This window comes from Belonocnema kinseyi, chromosome 7, assembly GCF_010883055.1.
Source record: "Belonocnema kinseyi isolate 2016_QV_RU_SX_M_011 chromosome 7, B_treatae_v1, whole genome shotgun sequence".
Classification (NCBI taxonomy): domain Eukaryota; kingdom Metazoa; phylum Arthropoda; class Insecta; order Hymenoptera; family Cynipidae; genus Belonocnema; species Belonocnema kinseyi.
Window position 1 is genome coordinate 31,480,210 of NC_046663.1, and position 6,576 is coordinate 31,486,785.

At 20.9% G+C, this 6,576-nt stretch overlaps 1 protein-coding gene across 3 annotated transcripts in view; it reads right to left on the reverse strand.

The window, feature by feature from the left end:
• Nucleotides 1-6,576, reverse strand: part of LOC117177349 (HMG box-containing protein 4) — a 27,935-nt gene that overhangs the window by 20,113 nt on the left and 1,246 nt on the right. The gene's annotated exons all lie outside the window — the stretch shown is intronic.

Genomic DNA, 6,576 nt, shown 5'->3' on the forward strand with positions numbered 1-6,576 from the left:
TTTAGTATATTTCTTGGTTAAAAACTAATTTACATAGTTCAAAATTAATTTCTTTCGAGAAAAACGTAACTAGTTTGTAGAAAATTTGTTGTGTTTTGGTTGAAACTTAATCTTCTTGGATAAAAATTCAATTTTGTAGTTAAAAATTAATCTGATTGTAAATTTAAATATTTTCAGTTTAACGATTAAGAATTTATGGAAAAATTTTCAATTTTTTTTTCTTTTATAAACTATTTTTTACAGAATTCATAAAAAGAGTTAAAAACCAAAAACGAATTTGGAAGAAAAAATGAAAATTGAACAATTATCACTTTAGAAAAAAATCGATTAGGTTAAGATATTTAGAAGTATTTAAGAAATTCAAAACTAATTTAAAAAGTTTAACAAAATATATATTTTTAAAGATCTTGAAATAAGATTTTGACGTTTTTAAATGATTTTTAAACTTTTCAGATAATAAAAAAATATACTTGAGATTCCTGTACATTTTTTAAATGATTTTTCATTTTTTTAAATAATTTTAAATGAATATTTAATAAGATTTCAAAGCAAATTTGTATTTATAAATAACTATTGAACAATGATTGATATGTGGCAACTCAAAATAAAAAGGATTTAACTTCTAATTTAATAAGTGTTCATGAAAAAATGTAATCTTTTAAGTTTTAATGCTTTTCAATGAAAATTGCTTAAAATGATATAATTTAAAAGATTCCAGATTGGCTGTTTCATTGTTCAATTTAGGGTATTGAAACTTAGAGCGTGAATTTTTTTTTAACATTCGATCTGTACAATTTATGAAACTTATAGTTTATTTATGTTGCAATTTACCGATATTTATTTTAAATTTGGAAAGTTAAAAATGATTATTTTTTTAAATTAATTTTAAGAATATATTTAGTAAGATTTATAAATATTTCCAAAATTATCCGAAAATAATATGGAAGATTTTAACATTGTAAATAAACATCGTAAATTTCATTTTCCGGATTCCCCACAATAAAATTAAGCTGTTGTCTTTTTTGGTCCCACTTTAGCCCACGGAGTTTATTACACTCAAATAAGAAGATTACAAAAAATCTTTGTTAAAAACGAAAATGTTTGGTCTCTTCAGGTTGTAAATTCAAGTATATTTATAGATTTACTTCTTTTCTAAACTTATACTTTGATGTTAAAAAGTCAAACTGATTTTTTTTTGTATCAAAATTGAACTTTTTTCTTTTTAATTAGTCCGTTTAATTTAAAAACTCATCTAGTTTCGTAGAAATCGCATTTTTCTGGGTTAAATATTCAATTTTTTTGTTTAATATTCTTTTTAGTTCGAAAACTCATTTCTTTGAGTAAAAGTTGATATTTTTGGTCATGAAGGCCTCTGTTTGCTTCGGATTAATCTTTTTTGGTGGAAAATTGTACTATTTTGTTAAAAATTCGTTCTTTTTTATTTTAAAATTAATTTATTTTAACTAAAAATTTATTCCTCTTTTTTTGGTAAAAAAATAATCTTCTTAGATAAAAATTCAATTTTGTAGTTAAAAATTAATTTGGTTGCAAATTTAAATATTTTTAGTTGAAGTCGTTTTTTTTAAATTCATTTTTAAACTTAAAACTTAATTATAATATTTATGCTTACACTTGGTAGAAGATTATTCTTCTTGGTGGAAAATTCACATAAACATTAATAATCGACTAATTTATGAAAAATTAAACTATTTTCTTGAACTGAAAATTTACATTTTTAGTGACAATTCTTATTTCCGAGTAAAAAATTGGAATATTTTGTATAAACCCCGTCATTAGTATTAAAAGTATTTTTTTAAATATTTCCAAAATTGTAAAGAAAAAATAATCTGGAAGGTTTTCGGGCATTTTAAAATTTTTTGCAGGTTTTATTAAAGATGGTAGGAAAAAGTCGAATCATTTTAAACGATATTTAGAAGTTTTGAAAGAATCTCAAAAATAATAAAAAAGTTGAAAAGATTTCAAATAATTCAAAATAAAATTATGTACGCAAAATTCACTAAGATTCACATGAAAATTAAACATGGTTTTTTATCTTAGAAAATTAATTTTAAGAGAATATTTAAGAAGGTCTCAAAAGATTTCCAAAATTTTAAATAAACATTAGACACTTTTAAGGGATTATTTTTTATTTTGCAGGATTGATTAAAGATTTTTAAAGTTTGAAGATGATGAAAAAATTTTCTTAAGATTTCTGGGGCAATTTTGAATGATATTTTTGTTTTAAAACTTATTTTTTACAAAATACTTAAAAAGAGTTTAAAATAAAAACAAATTTGTAAGTATACAAAAATTGTACAATTGTTATTTTAGAAAAATTTCGATTAGGCTAAAAGATATTTAGAAGTTTTGAAGAGATTAAAAATCATTTAAAATTTGGAATGATTCCAAAAATTGTTCAACAATTGAATAATTATTAATTTTTGACAATTTATAATAAAAAGAATTTATCTTCTAGTTTAAAAAGTGTTAATTAAAAAAAATTGCAATCTATCAAGTTTTAATGCTTTTCACTGAAATTGCTCTAAATTATGTATTAGAGCATTCAAAATTTTAGCGTGGATTTTTTTTTTAACCTTCGATCTGTACAATTTATAAAAGTTAGAATTTTTTATGTTGTACTTTATCTATATTTATTCTAAAATTGGAAAATAAAGAATTATTCTTTGTGTTTTGTCAAGTAATTTTAAAGGTATATTTGAAAAGATTTTCAAAATTGTCATAAATATTCCGGAAGATTTTAAAGAATTATGTTAATTTTGCAGTATTTATTTAAAGTTTTAGAGAAAACTCGAATGATATAAAAATTGTTTGCAAGTTTCAAAAGAATTAAAAAAATTATAAGAAATTAAAAAATATCCCATAAAGTTTTAAACAAAATTTAGGTTGTTGAAGATTTTAAAATTAAATTTAAAAACTTTTTAAGCGTTTTGAAAGGCTGAAAAAGAAGAAATAAATTTGACAAAATTCATATAAAAAAACATTTATTTTCTTATATTTTACCGATTATTATCAAAGATATATTATTTTGAGCAAGATTTGTAATCATTGAAAAATTAAGGGAAATACAACACTGAAAATACGTAAAATTAAAATATTTTGTTATAAACACTATTTACAAGAATGGTTATTTTTAACTTTTCAATTATTCTTGTGATTAAACGTAATTCTTATATTAATATGTACATTAAATCAGCCTAATTGTACAATATTTTGTAATTCAAATTCATAAGGTTAATGTATTTTAAAATGAAAACCTTAAAAAAGTGAATAATATGTAAGATATTTCAAATTAAAAGCATTGATAGTACAATAATTTTCAATTCAAAGATGTCGCCAGACGAATGATTGCAGATTAATACTTAAAAAATTGCAGTCAAATCGCACTTTTAAAACGTTAAAAATAGTAAAATTTTCGAAGTTTTCAATGTTCAGTTGAAAGGTCTTTAAATATTTGAACTAAGAAATTGTCGACAATTGTTCACAAATAAAGGTTTTCGAAGATAATAATACTAAATAATTAAAAAAATATTAATAATAATAAAAATAAGTGGTCAAAAATAATTCAAGGCGTTCAAAATTTAAGAATTTTCTTTTTCAAATCGAGAATTTGCAAATACAATTATTTCAGAATAAAATTTCGAGGATAGAAAAAATTTAAAACTTAAAAAATTGATTACTTAAGATTCAAAGGAATTGAAATTGCATTAGCGCTTTTACATGAAAATAATTTTTAATTTGATACTACTTTAAAGTACATTGGACGTTTCAAAGTCAAAGCTGCTTAAATTGTAGAAATTAAAATTTGTATTAAATTTAGCAAAAATTAAAATTTATCACACCAATTTTTCTAAGATAAAAAATTAATTTTTCGTCATTTTTACCTCTAAAAATGTAAATTTTTTAAAACTTATAAGCCTTTAAAATTGAATTATTGGAAAAAACTTTTAAAAGAAAAAGTAATTTTTAATGTTTAATAGACAAATTTTAAAAAACGCTATCGCAACTGAAGGGGGAAATTCTTTGCATTGGTATTAACAGATCTTAAAAATGGTAATTTATTTACTTTTTGTATCTGTTAGATATAATAATATAATCATTATTTAGGTCCATTTAACAATTTTCTAAAATTTTAATATTGAAAAATTTGTTATTATGGGTTTTAAAATTGATTCTGTTTTTAATATTAGGTAATAGAAACTCAAGGACGCGTGAATTTTGTGCTACTTTTTAATTCAATTTGAAAATTAAATTTTTAATTATTTATAAACAAAACAACTTTTATAGAATTTAAATTGTGAGTATAAACAATTACAATTGCATTGAATATTTTATTTACCACTATTAAAGTAACGGAAACTAAACATTGATTATTTTATTTCATAATTCTAAATTTTAGCGTAGAGAATCTAAGAGGACAATTCATTTTTTCAAATAAAATATTTAAAAATCTAACCTTCAAAGCTTACTTTTTAATATGGAAATATAACTAATTATTAAAAAAAAAAAAACTTTCAGATATTTCTAAATATTAACTAATTGTTATTTCTCTTACTTAAAAAAATTGAAACTGAAATAATGTTTGAAATTTAATCAAAGCTTTTAATAATGAATTTAGTATTTTGAAGTTTAAAAAATTAAAAATAGTTTATAAACTTTCAAAAATCAAAAATTTTAATTATTTTTCAAATTTTGTCAGACCTTCTAATCATCTTTTATTCGAATTTAAATTCGCCCTAAATTTTATTTTTAAACCTCAAAATTAAAAATATTTTCTTAAAATCTTCGAGATTAATTTTTGACAATTTTGGAAATCTTTTTCAACTTTTTAAATATTCACTTAAAATTTAAAAGCTCCGAAATTTTGTGTTCGAAATCTGCAAAAATATATACTTTGTTTTAAATTAGGACGTAGGCTATTTGCAACAAAATTTCGGTACGAATAGCCGGATTTTGTTTGTATTCGTAGACACTCCGTTTAAATTATTTCAAATTGTAAACTAATTTTTAATCTTTTAAGATCTTCTAAATATCCCTTCACATCACTCCAAATTTTTTTAGGAATTATAGGCGTTCAATATTTATTATACATCAAAATTCAACAATTTTATTTGAAAATTACATTTGTTCAAATAGAATAATAATAATTGCAACTTTAAAAGTTTACTTTTGAATATTTGATTTATAATAACGGATTTTACATGAACAATAAAATATTTATAACTATTAAGCAATTTAAATGTTTAAATTTTAGACTCCTAAATATATTTTAAATTAAATAAAAGCATTTCATTGCAAATATATTATTTTGAAGTTATTTAAAATTTTTTAATAGTTATGAAATTTCAATCCAGCGTTTACATTTATTTAACGTCTAAGACTTTCCATTTGAAACAGTTCAATTTTTCACTTTAAAATCTGAAGATTCGTAAATTTTGAACTGATTCCGAATCGTCTTGTAAAATCAAATATTATTCACTTTTTAATTCTTAAAGTACAGTTCTTTTTTGAATAAAGGCATTCAAATCAATTAAAGAAGTACATTTTTTTTAATTATATCAATTTAAGCAAGTAACATTAAAAATTGAAAGATTATATTTTTTGATTAATTGAGAACACTTCTTGAATTAAAAGATCATTTATTTGAAATAGTTTGAAAATCCTTCAAATGTTTCGAAATTTTATTTGAAGATCTTGAAAAATCTACATCTTATTTTACACTCAATCCTATTTTTCATTATTTTTTAAGGTTTTTCAGAACTTATGAAACTTTTTTTGTAAAAAGATTCAAATTTTTTCTGAAACTTTGCTTAAAATCCTGCAAAATTAAATAAATTTTCTTAAAAGCTTCCATATTCATTTTTGAAAATTTTGGAAATTTTTTTGAATCTTTTTGAGGAATCTATTGAAATAAATTTTCCGAAATAAAAAAACATTTTCAATTTTGGGATTTTGGGAAATTTCAATTGGGATAAGTTACATTTTCAGAAAAAACCATTAATTTTCCAGAAAAAAGGTGACATTTTTAAACAGTGAGATAAATTTTGAACTGAAATTATTAATATTCTACCTGAATAGATGAATTTTAGACCTAAAAAGATGCATTTCTATTTCATGTTTAACTAAAAATACGAATTTTCAAATAAAAACAATGACTTTTTACCAAAAAATGGAATAGTTAAATATACTCTCAGTCAACAAAAATTAATGATGAACCCAAGAGATAAATTTTTAACTAAAATGATACGAAAGGGATGACTTCCAAACTAAAATGATGAGTGTTCAACTAGAATTTGTTTTCATCAATCCTTACAAAAATAAGAATTTTCACCTGAAACATTATTTTTCAACAACAAATTTACTAGTTAAAAAGATAATGTCGAGCCAAAGATGAATTTTTTACTAAAAGGATGGAATATTAGGTTGGAATAGTTACATTCTCAATTTAGAAAAAATCAAAATAGCAAAGTTTAAACTGGAATAGATAAATTTTCCTTAAAAAATTCCACCAAAGAAAAAAATAATTTAAAAAAAAAATCATTTTTCAAACAAACAGAT